We start from the raw sequence: 13,112 nt of genomic DNA, 5'->3' as shown, positions 1-13,112 counted from the left end.
TTTCACCGTAGCCCTCCATGGGCTTCCATATATCACTTTGTAAATTCCACAAGAACAGTCTTAGCGAAAGGCTTCTTGAGAGGAAGGGTGTAACTATGCGAGATGATTTCACAGAACAGAAAGAAGTTTCTCAGAACGTTTCTTTCTCTTTGTTATTGAGGATATTTTGGCTCTAGGTATTTCCTTACTGGGATCAGAAATATCCGTTTCAGATTCCACAGAAATAAGGCTAAGAAACAGATCATTGAACATGCTGTAATTCCCAAGTTATGGGAAGTTGGCTATATCACAAAGCAGCTTCTCTGGAAACCTTCCAGTTTTTCTCTGAGGTTATTTTCTTTTTCACCATAACCCTCTATGGGCTTCCAAATATCACTTTGCAAATTCCACAGGAACAGGGTTAGCGAACGAATACTTGAAGAGAAAGCTGTAACTCTTTGAGATAAATTAACAAAACACTAAGCAGTTTCTCGGAAAGCTTCTTTCCAGTTTTTCTCTGAGGATATATCCTTTTTCACCATAGGCTATCTGGGCTTCCATATATCACTTTGAATATTCCACAAGAACAGTCTTAGCGAAATGCTTCTTGAGGGGAAAGTTGTAACTCAGAGATTTTACAGAACACAAAGAAGTTTCAGAAAGTTTTCTATTGTTATCTAAGGATATTTTTGGCCCTATAGTCTTTAAAAGGGATCCTTAAATATCGTTCTCAGATTCCACAGAAATAAGGTAAAACAAATGATCCACGAAATACAGTTGTAACTCTGTGAGTGCATGTGAGATACATCACAAAGCAGTTTCTCAGAAAACATATTTCCAGTTGCTGAGGATATTATTTTGTTTTTCACCATAGCTCTAAGGGCTTCCAAATATCACTTCTTTCTGTACTTCCTGAGAACAGGCTTATAAACGAATTCTGAAGAGAAAGATGTAACTGTGTGAAGAGATTAATTAACAGAAGAACACTACGTGTTTCTCAGAAAGCTTCTTTTCTGCTTTCTATCCGAGGATAGTTCTTTTTACCATAGCCCACAGTGGGTCAAAATCTCACTTGCAAACTCCACAAGCAGTCTTAGTCAAAGGCTTTTGAAAGCTAACCTGTGAGATGATTTCACAGAACACAAAGAAGGTGTCAGAGCTTTTTCTTGTTATCGGAGGATATTTCCTTGGCCCCATAGTCTTCAAAGGATCCAAAATATCAGTTCTCAGATTCCATGGAAATACGCTAGCATACAGATCCACGAAATACACAAATCTGTTATGGAATACACACATCACAAAGCAGTTGTTCTGTGGAAAGCTGCTTTCCACTTTTTCTCTTGGAGGATATTTCCTTTTTGACCACAGCCCCCTATGGGCTCTCCAAATATCACTTGCAAACCCACAAAGAACAGGCTTAGAGAACGGCTTAATAAAGGGATAGTCAACTCTGTGACATGAATTAACAGAACACTAAGCAGCTCTGAAAGCTTCTTTTTCCAGTCTTTCACCTTTTAGATATTTCCCCCTTTTCAATTACTAGCCCCCTCCATGGTCTTCCAAATATCACTTTGAAACTCCAGAAGAAGATTGATAGCGAAAGGCTTCCAGAGGAGAGTTGTAAGTCTGTGACATGATTTCATGAACACAAAAGAAGTTTCTCAAGAAAGCTTTCTTTTCTTCTTTTGTTATTGGAGGATATTTCCTATGGTCTGCATAGTCTTCAAAGGGATATGAACATCTGTTCTGAAATTCCACAGAAATAAGGCTAGCAAACAGATCCAGCCTAGAAATACAAGGCCAACTCTGTGAGTGGTAGTCACAAGGTCTCAAAAAGCAGTTTCCATAAAGCTTCTTCCCAGTTTTCCTGAGGATATTTTCTTTTTCAATGTGTGCCCCTATGGATTGCAAATATCATATTTGTTATTCCATTAAGAACAGGCTTAGTTTAACGGCTTCTTGAGGGGAACGTGTAACTCTTCTGTGAGATGAAATAACAGAACACTAAGCAGTTTCCTCAGAAATCTCTTTCCAGTTTTCATCTCAGGATATTTTTCTTTTTCACAATAGCCCTCTAGGGGCTTCCCAAATATCAATTCTGTAAATACAAAAGAACAGGCTTAGCTGTTCCAGTTTATTGAAGGGAAAGTTGTAATTTCTCTGAGGTGAATTCTAGAGAACACTAAGCAGTTTTCTTTCCAGTTTTCATCTGATGATATGCCTTTTTCACCATATTCATTGAGCTTTCACTTAAATATCACTTTGCAAGTTCATAAGAACAGTCTCTCGCGAAAAGCTTCTTGAGGGGAAAGTTGCAACTCTGTGAGATGATTTCACAGAACACACAGAAAGTTTCTCGAAATTTTCTTCTTCTTTGTTATCGGAGGATATTTCCTTTGGCCCTGTAGTTGAAGGATCTGAAATATCGTTCTCATATTCCACAGAAATAAGGCTAGTAAACAGCTCCACGAAATGCTGTAACCTGTGAGTGGGAAGTCACACTCACAAAGTAGTATCTCAGCAAGCTTCTTTCCAGTTTTCATCTGAGGATACTCTTTTTCACCATAGCCTCCATGGGCTTTAAATATCACGCTGCAAATTCCACAAGAACAGTCTTAGCGAAATAGCTTCTTGATCGGAAAGTTGTAACTCTTGTGACATGATTTCACAGAACACAAGAAAGAAGTTTCCTCCCAAAGCTTTTCTTTGTTATCGGAGGATGTTTCCTTAGGCCCTGTAGTCTTCAAAGGCATCTGGTATCAGTTCTCAGATTCCACAGAAATATGCTGAAGCAAACAGATCCATTTAAATACATCTTTAACTGTGTGAGTGGAAGTCACACATCGCAAAGCAGTTTCTCAGAAAGCTTTGTTTCCAATTTTTCTCTGAGGATATTTTCTTACACCATAGCCCCTATGGGCTTCCAAATATCTCTTTTGTTAAATTTAAAAAGAACACATTAAGGCAACGGTTTCTTGAGGGAAAGTTGTAACTGCGCGATGAATTAAGAAAAATCTAAGCAGTTTCAGAAACCTCTTCAGTTTTCATCTGATTATATTCCTTTTTCAACATAGCCTCCCATGGGCTTCCAAATATCACTTTGTAAATTCCACAAAAACAGTCTAAAGGAAAGGCTTCTTCAGGGAAAGCTGTAACCTGGTGAGATGATTTCACAGAACAAAGAAGGTTTCAGAAAGCTTTCACTTGGTTATCGGAGGATATTCTCCTTTTAGCCTCACAGTTCCAAAGGATCCGAATATCAGTTCTCATATTCCACAGAAATAAGGCTAGGCAAAATGATCCACGAAATACAGCTGTAACCTGTGAGGAAGTCACACATCACAAACCAGTTTCTCAGTGCAAGCTTCTTCCAATTTTTCTCTGAGGATATTTGTTTTTCACCATAGCCCCTCAATTCCAATGTCACTTGGAAATTCCACAAGAACAGGTTTAGCTGGGAACGGCTTCCCTGAGGGGAAAGTTGTAACACTGTGAGATTGAATTAATAGAATACAAGTGTTTCCCCAGAGCTTCTTTTCCAGTTTTCATCTTGAGGATATTTCCTTCCCCACCATAGCCTCCAATTTCATATATCACGCCGCTGCAAAATTTCAAGAACAGTCTTAGCTTAAAGGCTTCTTGAGGGGAAATTGTAACTCTGTGGAGATGATTTCACAGAACACAGAAGTTTCTCAGAAAGCTTCTTTTCTCTTGATTATCGAGGATATTTCCTTGGCGCTATAGTCTTCAAAGGATCCGAAATATCAGTTCTCAGATGTCCTCCACAGAAATAAGGCTAGCAAACAGATCCATGAAATACACAGCTGTAACTCTGTGAGTGGAAGTCACACAACACAAAGCAGTTTCTCAGAGAGCTTCTTTCCTGTTTTCATCTGAGGATATTTCCTTTTTCACCTTAGCCCTACATGGGCATGCAAATATCACTTTGCAAATTTCACAAGAAGAGTATTAGCGAAATGCTTCTTGAGGGGAAAGCTGTAACTCTGTGAGATGATTTCACAGATCACAAAGAAGTTTCTCAGAAAGCTTCTTTCTCTTGGTTATCGGAAGATATTTCCTTTGTCCCTGTAGTCTTCAAAGGGATGAGAACTGTCAGTTCTCAGATTCCACAGAAATAAGGCTAGCAAACAGATCCAGAAATACAGCTGTAAATATGGGAGTGGAAGTCACACATCACAACGCAGTTTCTCAGAAAGCTGCTTTCCAGTTTTTCTCTGACGATATTTTCTTTTTCACCATAGCCCTCTAGGGGCTTCCAAATATCACTTTGCAAATTCTACAAGAACAGGCTTAGCGAACGGCTTCTTGAGGGGAATGCTGTAACTCTGTGAGATGAATTAATAGAACACAAAGCAGTTTCTCAGAAAGCTTCTTTACAGTTTTCATCTGAGGATCTTTCCGTTTTCAACAGAGCCCTCCATGGGCTTCCCTATATCACTTTGAAAATTCCACAAGAATAGTCTTAGCGAAAGGCTTCTTGAGGGGAAAGCTGTAACTCTCTGAGATGAATTAACAGAACACTAAGCAGTTATTCAGAAAGCTTCTTCCCAGTTTTCATCTGAGGATATTTCCTTTTTCACCAAAGCCCTCCATGGGCTTCCAAATATCACGCTGCAAATTCCACAAGAACAGTGTTAGCGAAAGGCTTCTTGAGGTGAAAGCTGTAACTCTGTGAGATGTTTTCACAGAAAACAAAGAAGTTTCTCAGAAAGCTTTTCTTTGTTATCGGAGGATATTTTCTTTACGCTTTAGCCTTCCAACCCAGATATCAGTTCTCAGATTCCACAGAAATAAGGCTAAAGCAAACAGACCCACGAAATACAGCGTAACTCTGTGAGTGGGAAGTTCACGCATCACAAAGCAGATTCTCAGAAATCTTCTTCCAGTTTTTCTTGAGGATATTTTTTCAATTACAGTCTCTGTATGGGCTTCCAAAGATAACTTTGCAACCTCAAGAACAGGCTTAGCTTAACGGCTTCTTGAGGTGAAAGCTGTAACTCTGTGAGATGATTTCAGAACCCAAAGACGTTTCCCAGAAAGCTTTTCTCTTTGTTATCAGAGGATATTTCCTTTGGCCCCATTGCCTTCCAAGGGATCGGAAATATCAGTTCTCGGATTCACAGAAATAAGGCTAGCAATGAGATCCACGAAATACAGCTGTTACTCAGGAGTGGAAGTCACACATGACAAAGCAGTTTCTCAGAAAGCTTCTTCCCAGTTTTTCTTCTTGAGGATATTTTCTTTTTTTCATCATTGCCCTCTATGGGCTTCCAAATATCAGTTTGCAAGTTCCACAAGAACAGGCTTAAGGGCTTCTTTGAGGTGAAAGCTGTAACGCTGTGAGATGAATTAACAGAACACTAAGCAGCTTCTCAGAAAGCTTTTTCCAGTTTTCATCTGAGGATATTTCCTTTTTCACCATAGCCCTATATGGGTTTCCATATCGCTTGCTATTTCCACAAGCACAGTCTAGCGGAAAGGCTTTGAGGGCAAAGGTGTAACTGTGTGAGATGACTTTCACAGAACACTGTAAAGTGGCTTCTAGAAAGCTTCTTTCTCTTGCTATCGGAGGGGATATTTTCTTTGGCGCTATAGTCTTCAAAGGGATCTGAAATATCAGTTCTTAGATTCCACAGAAATAAGGCTATCAAACAGATCCACGAAATACAGCTATAAGTCTCTGAGTGGAAGTCACACATCACAAAGCAGTTTCTCAGAAAGCTTCTTTCCAGTTTTTCTGAGGATATTTCTTTTTCTCCAGACCTCTATGGGCTTCCAAATATCACTTTGCAAATTCAACCTGAACAGGCTTAGCATAAGGCTTCGTGAAGGCAAAGTTGTAGCTATGTAGATGATTTCACAGAACACAAAGAAGTTTCCTCAGGATTGTATTTCTCTTTTCTTTAGAGCCTGAAGATATTTCCTTTTGGTCTCTAGACTCTTCAAGGGATCCGGAAATATCAGTTCAGGGATTCCACAGAAATGGGCTAGCAAAATGATCCACGAAATACAGCTGTAACTCTGTGAGGGAAGTCACACATCAGAAATGAGTTTTCAGAAAGTTTCTTTCCGTTTCTCTGAGGATATTTTTCACCATAGCTCTCTATGGGCTTCCAAATATCACTTTGCAAATTCCACAAGAACAGGCTTAGCGAACGGCTTCTTTAGAGGAAAGCTGTAACTCTGTGAGATGAGTTAACAGAACACTAAGGAATTTCTGGTGAAAGCTTTTCCAGTTTTCATCAGAGGCTATTTTTTCACCATAGTCTCTCCATGGGATTCCATATATCACTTTGCAAATTCCACAAGAAAAGACTTAGCGAAAGGCTTCTTGAAGAGAAAGCTGTAACACTGTGAGATGATTTCACAGAACACAAAGAAGTTTCTCAGAAAGCTTCTTTCTTCTCTTGGTTATCGTGGAAGATATTTCCTTTGGCCCTATAGTTCCCAAAGGGATCAGAAATATCTCTTCTCAGATTCCACAGAAATAAGGGCTAAAGCAAAGAGATCCACGAATGCAGTTGTTACTCTGTGAGTGGAAGTCACACATCACAAAGCAGTTTCTCAGAAAGCTTTCCAGTTTTTCTCTGAGGATATTTTTCATCATTGCCCTATGGGCTTCCTAAATATCAGTTTGTAAAGTTCCACAAGAACAGGCTTAGCGGTCGGCTTGAGGGGAAAGCTGTAGCTCTGTGAAATGAATTAAGAGAACAAAGCAGTTTCAGAAAGCTAAGCTCCAGTTTCATCTGAGGATAGTTCCTTTTTTCACTGTAGCCTCCATGGGCTTCAAAATATCACGTGGCCAATTCCACAAGAACAGTCTTTGCGAAATGCTTCTTGAGGGGAAAGCTGTAACTCTGTGAGATGATTTCACAGAACACCAAGAAAAGTCTCAGAAAGCTTCTTTCTGTTTGTTATTGGAGGATATTTCCTTTGGCCCTATAGTCTTCAAAGGATTCCAGGGCCATCTGTTCTCAGAATCCACAAATAAGGTTAGGCAAACAGATCCACGAAATACAGCTATAAATCTGTGGAGTGGAAGTCACACATCACAAACCAGTTTCAGAAAGCTTTCCTGTTTTCTCTGAGGATATATTTTCTTTTTCTCCCATAGCCCTCTATGGGCTTCACATATCACTTTGCAAATTCCACATGAACAGGCTTAGCGTAAGGCTTCTTGAGGGCAAAGGTGTAATTCTGTGAGATGTTTTCACAGAACACAAAGAAGTTTCTCAGAAAGCTTCTTTCTCTTGGTTATCGGAGGATATTTACTTTGGCCCTATAGTCTGCAAAGGGATCCGAAACATCAATTCTTGATTCCACAGAAATAAGGGTAGCAAACACATCCACTGAAACACAGCTGTAACTCTGTGAGTGGAAGTCACACATCACAAAGTAGTTTCTCAGAAATATTCTTTCCTGTTTTTCTCTGAGGATATTTTCTTTTTCACCATAGCCCTGTATGGGCTTCCAAATATCACATTGCAAATTCCTCAAGAACAGGCTTAGCGAACGGCTTCTTGAGGGGAGAGATGTAACTCTGAGATGAATTAACAGAACACTAAGCAGTGTCTCAGAAAGCTTCTTTCCAGTTTTCATCTGAGGATATTTCCTTTTTCACCATAGCCCTCCATGGGCTTCCAAATATCACGTTGCAAATTCCACAAGAACTGGCTTAGCCTAGGCTTCTTGAGTTGAAAGCTGTAACTCTGTGAGATGAAATAACGGAACACTAAGCAGTTTCTCAGAAATCTTCTTTCTATTTTTCATCTGAGGATATTTCCTTTTTCACCATAGCCCTCCATTTTCTTCCATATATCACTTTGCAAATTCCACAAGAAGAGTCTCAGCGAAAGTCTTCTTGAGGGGAAAGCTGTAACTCTGTGAGATGATTTCACAGAACACAAAGAAGTTCTCAGAAAGCTTCTTTCGCTTTGTTATTGGAGAATATTTCCTTTGGCCCTATACTGTTCAAAGGGATCCGAAATATCAGTTCTCAGATTCCACAGAAATAAGGCTAGCAAATAGATCCACAAAATACAGCTGTAACTCTGTGAGTGGAAGTCACACAACACAAAGCAGTTTGTCCGAAATCTTCTTTCCAGTTTTCCTCTGAGGATATTTTCTTCTTCACCATAGCCCTCTAGGGGCTTCCAAATATCACTTTGCAAATTCCTCAAGAACAGGATTAGCGAACGGCTTCTTGAGGAGAAAGATGTAACTCTGTGAGATGAATTAACAGAACACTAAGCAGTTTCTCAGGAAGCTTATTTCCAGTTTTCATCTGAGGATATTTCCTTTTTCACCGTAGACCTCCATGGGCTTCCAAAAATCACGTTGCAAATTCCACAAGCACAGTCTTAGCGAAAGGCTTCTATAGGGGAAAGCTGTAACTCTGTTAGATGATTTCACAGAACACAAAGAAGTGTCTCAGAAAGCTTCTTTCTCTTTGTTTTCGGAGGATATTTTCTTTGGCGCTATAGTCTTCAAATGGATCCGAAATATCGGTTCTTAGATTCCACAGAAATAAAGCTAGCAAAGAGATCCAAGAAATACAGCTATAACTCTGTGAGTGGAAGTCACACATCACAAAGCAGTTTCACAAAAAGCTTCTTTCTAGTTTTCTCTGAGGATATTTTCTTTTTCACCATAGCCCTCTATGGGCTTCCAAATATCACTTTGCAAATTCCACCTGAACAAGCTTAGAGTAAGGCTTCTTGAGCGGAAAGCTGTAACTCTGTGAGATGAATTAACAGAACTCTAAGCATTTTCTCAGAAGGCTTCTTCCCAGTTTTCATCTGAGGCTATTTCCTTTTTCACCATAGCACTCCATGGGTTTCCATATATCACTTTGCAAATTCCACAAGAACAGTCTTAGCGAAAGGCTTCTTGAGGGGAAAGGTGTATTTCTGTGAGATGATTTCACAGAACACAAAGAAGTTTCTCAGAAAGCTTCTTTCTCTTGATTATCGGAGGATATTTTCTTTGGCCCTATAGTCTTCAAAGGGATCCGAAATATCAGTTCTCAGATTCCACAGAAATAAGGCTAGCAAACAGATACACGAAATACAGCTGTAACTCTGTGATTGGAAGTCACACATCACAAAGCAGTTTCTCAGAAAGCTTCTTTTCAGTATTTCTCTGAGGATATTTTCTTTTTCACCATAGCCCTCTATGGGCTTCTAAATATCACTTTGCAAATTCCACAAGAACAGGCTTAGCGAACGGTTTCTTGAGGGGAAAGCTGTAACTCTGTGAGATGAATTAACAGAACACTAAGCAGTTTCTCAGAAAGCTTCTTTCCAGTTTTCATCTGACGGTATTTCCTTTTTCACCATAGCCCTCCATGGGCTTCCAAATATCACATTTCAAATTCCACAAGAACAGTCTTTGCGAAAGGCTTCTGGAGGGGGAAGCTGTAACTCTGTGAGATGATTTCACAGAACACAAAGAAGTGTGTGAGAAAGCTTCTTTCTCTTTGTTATCGCAGGATACTTCCTTTGGCGTTATAGTCAAAAAAGGGTTCCGAAATATCAGTTCTGAGATTCCACAGAAATGAGGCTAGCAAACAGAGAAACGAAATACTGCTGTAACTCCCATAGAGGAAGTCACAATCACAAAGCAGTTTCCTCTGAAGTCCGTCTTCCCATATTCAACACAGCCCTCTAGGGCTTGAAACATCATAATTTCCTTTGCAAAATTCCACAAGAACAGGCTTATTTAACGGTTTCTTGAGGGTGCTTTCAACTCTGTGAGAAGAATTAATAGAACACTAAGCAGTTTCTCAGAAAGCTTCTTCCAGTTTCATCTGAGGGCATTTCTTTCACCATAGCCATCCATGGGCTTCCATATATCACTTTGCAAATTCCACAAGAACAGGCTTAGCTTAAAAGGCTTCTTGGAGGGGAAAGCTAAACTCTTGTGAGATGATTTCACATATCACGCTAGTTTCCCAGAAAGCTTCTTTCTGTTGGTTATCGGAGGATATTTCCTTGGCCCTATAGTCTTCAAAGGGACCAAAAATATCAATTCCTAGATTCCACAGAATTAAGGGTAGTAAACAGATCCACTGAAATATACAGCTCTTTAACCTTGGTGATTGGAAATCACACATCACAAAGTAGTTTCTCAGAAAGCTTCTTTCCATTTTTTTTTCTGAGGATATTTTCGTTTTCACCCCAGGCCCCCATGGGCTTCCAAATATCACTTTGCAAATGCCAGAAGAACAGGCTTAACGAATCCATTTCTTTGGAGGGTAAAGCTATATTCTGTGAGATGAATTAACAGAACACTCAAGTAGCCGAAAGCTTTTCCAGTTTTCATCTGAGGATATTTTTCAAAACAGCCTCCATTTGCTTCCAAATATCATGTTGCAAATTCCACAAGAACAGTCTTTAGCTAAAGGCTTTGAAGGGAGATGTAACTCTGTGGAGATATTCGCCAGAACACAAAGAAGCTTCTCAGAAATCTTCTTTCTTGTTATCGGAGGATATTTCCTTTGGCCCCATAGCCTTCCAAGGGATCGGAAATATCAGTTCTCAGATTCCACAGAAATAAGGCTAGCAATGAGATCCACGAAATACAGCTGTAACTCTGTGAGTGGAAGTCACACATCACAGTTTCTCAGAAAGCTTCTTCCCAGTTTTTTCCGGAGGATATTTTCTTTTTTTCACCATAGTCTCTATGGGCTTCCAAATATCACTTTGCAAATGCCATAAGAACAGATTAATGAAGGGCTTCTTTGATGTTGTAACGCTGTGAGATGAATTAACAGAACACTAAGCAGTTTCTCAGAAAGCTTCTTTCCAGTTTTCATCTGAGGATATTTCCATTTTCACCATAGCCCAATATCTGCTTCCACATATCACCTTGCCAATTCCACAAGAACAGTCTTGGGGAAAGGCTTCTTGAGGGCAAAGGTGTAACTCTGTGTGATGATTTCACAGACCAAAAAGAAGTTTCTCTGAAAGCTCCTTTCTCTTTGTTATCGGAGGATATTTCCTTTGGCCCCATGGTCTTCAAAGGGATCCGAAATTGTCAGTTCTTAGATCTTTACAGAACAAGGCTAGCAAACAGATCCACGAAATACAGCTGTAACTCTGTGAGATGAATTAATAGAACAAAGCAGTTTCTCAGAAAGCTTCTTTCCAGTTTTTCTCTGAGGATATTTTCTTTTCACCATAGCCCCCAAGGGACTTCCAAATGTCACTTTGGAAATTCCACAAGAATAGCTTAGCTTAACGGCTTCTGAGGGGAAAGCTGTAACACTGTGAGATGAATTTATAGAACACTAAGCAGTTTCCCAGAAAACTTCTTTCCAGTTTTCATCTGAGGATATTTCCTATTTCACCATAGCCCTCCATGGGCTTTCATATATCACTTTGCAAATTCCACAAGAAAAGTCTTAGCGAAAGACTTCATGAGAGGAAAGCTGTAACTCTGTGAGATGAATTAACAGAACACTAAGCAGTTACTCAGAAACCTTTTTCCCGGTTTTAATCTGAGGATATTTCCTTTTTCACCATAGCCCTCCATGGGCTTTGTAATATGACATTGCAAATTCCACAAGAACATTATTAGAGAAAGGGTCCTTGTGGGGAAAGTTGTAACTCTGTGAGATGATTTCACAGATCACAAAGAAGTGTCTCAGAAAGCTTCTTTCTCTTTGTTATGGGAGGATATTTCCTTTGGCCCTATACTGATCAAAGGGATCCGAAATATCAGTTCTCAGATTCCACAGAAATAAGGCTAGCAAACAGATTCATGAAATACAGCTGTAAATCTGGAAGTGGAAGTCACACATCACAAAGCAGTTTCTCAGAAAGCTTCTTTCCAGTTTTTCTCTGAGGATACTTTCTTTTTCACCATAGCCCTCTAGGGGCTTCCAAATATCACTTTGCAAATTCCACAAGAACAGGCTAAGCGAACGGCTTCTTGAGCAGAAAGCTGTAACTCTGTGAGATGAATTAACAGAACACTCAGCCGTTTCTCAGAAAGATTCTTTCCAGATTTCATCTGAGCATATTTCCTTTTTCACCACAGCCCTCTATGGGCATCGAAATATCACTTTGCCTATTCCAGAAGAACAGGCTTAGCGAAAGGCTTTTTGAGGGGAAAGCAATAACTCTGTGAGATGATTTCACAGAACACAAAGAAGTTTCTCAGAAAGCTTCTTCCTTTTTGTTTTCGGAGGATATTTGCTTTGACCCTAGAGCCTTCAAAGGGATCCCAAATATCAGTTCTCAGATTCCACAGAAATAAAGCTAGCAAACAGATCCATGAAATACAGATGTAACTCTGTGAGTGGAAGTCACACATCAAAAGCAGTTTCTCAGAAAGCTTCTTTTCAGTTTTTCTCTGATGATATTTTCTTTTTCACCATAGCCCCCTATGGGCTTCCAAATATCTTTTTGCCAATTCCACAAGAACCGGCTTAGCGAACGGCTTCTGGAGGGGAAAGCTGTAACTCTGTGAAATGAATTAACAGAACACTAAGCAGTTTCTGAGAAAGCTTCTTTCCAGATTTCATCTGAGGATATTTCCTTTTTCACTGTAGCCCTCTATGGGCATCGAAATTTCACTTCGCCAATTCCACAAGAACAGTGTTAGCGAAAGGCTTCTGGAGGGGAAAGCTGTTACTCTGTGAGATGATTTCATATCGGCCCGCGGGATCATTGAAGCAGGCCCTGGGGGAGGGAGTGGGAATTTGGGGGACAGGAGACACGAGAAATCGTGACAAGACAGTGCTCTGATCAAGTCTCGTTTAATGGCGGTAATGCAGTGCCTTATATACATTTGGAGGGGAAGGGGTTGGGCCAGAGGTGGAGATGATCTCAACGCAGAGGGTGTGACCAAGTAGGTATTGGTTTCTCTGGTCGAACGTCATGATGCGCCTGCGCTGTCAGTTGATAATTTTCCCGGGCGCGGGATGGTGCCTGCGCTACAAAGTAACAATTTTCGCAGGCGTGAGGGTAAAACAGGTGAAGAAGAAACAGGAAGAGGGCCATCTTTTATGAGGTATTGATACAAAAGAGAAACAACAACTCTAGGGAGGAGGTAGAAGGTGGAAAGGAATAGAGCTCGGGCGTTTAATCATTAATTATTATTTGCTA

At 40.0% G+C, this 13,112-nt stretch overlaps 1 pseudogene; it reads right to left on the bottom strand.

Moving 5' to 3' along the window:
* Positions 1-304: 304 nt before the first annotated feature.
* On the bottom strand, positions 305-9,790 carry LOC116273212 (annotated as a pseudogene).
* Positions 9,791-13,112: the final 3,322 nt, after the last annotated feature.

The sequence above is a fragment of the Papio anubis genome, unplaced genomic scaffold, assembly GCF_008728515.1.
Source record: "Papio anubis isolate 15944 unplaced genomic scaffold, Panubis1.0 scaffold48, whole genome shotgun sequence".
NCBI lineage: Eukaryota > Metazoa > Chordata > Mammalia > Primates > Cercopithecidae > Papio > Papio anubis.
The sequence above is the reverse complement of the archived record's forward strand: the minus strand, read 5'-3'. Positions and strand labels throughout refer to the sequence as shown.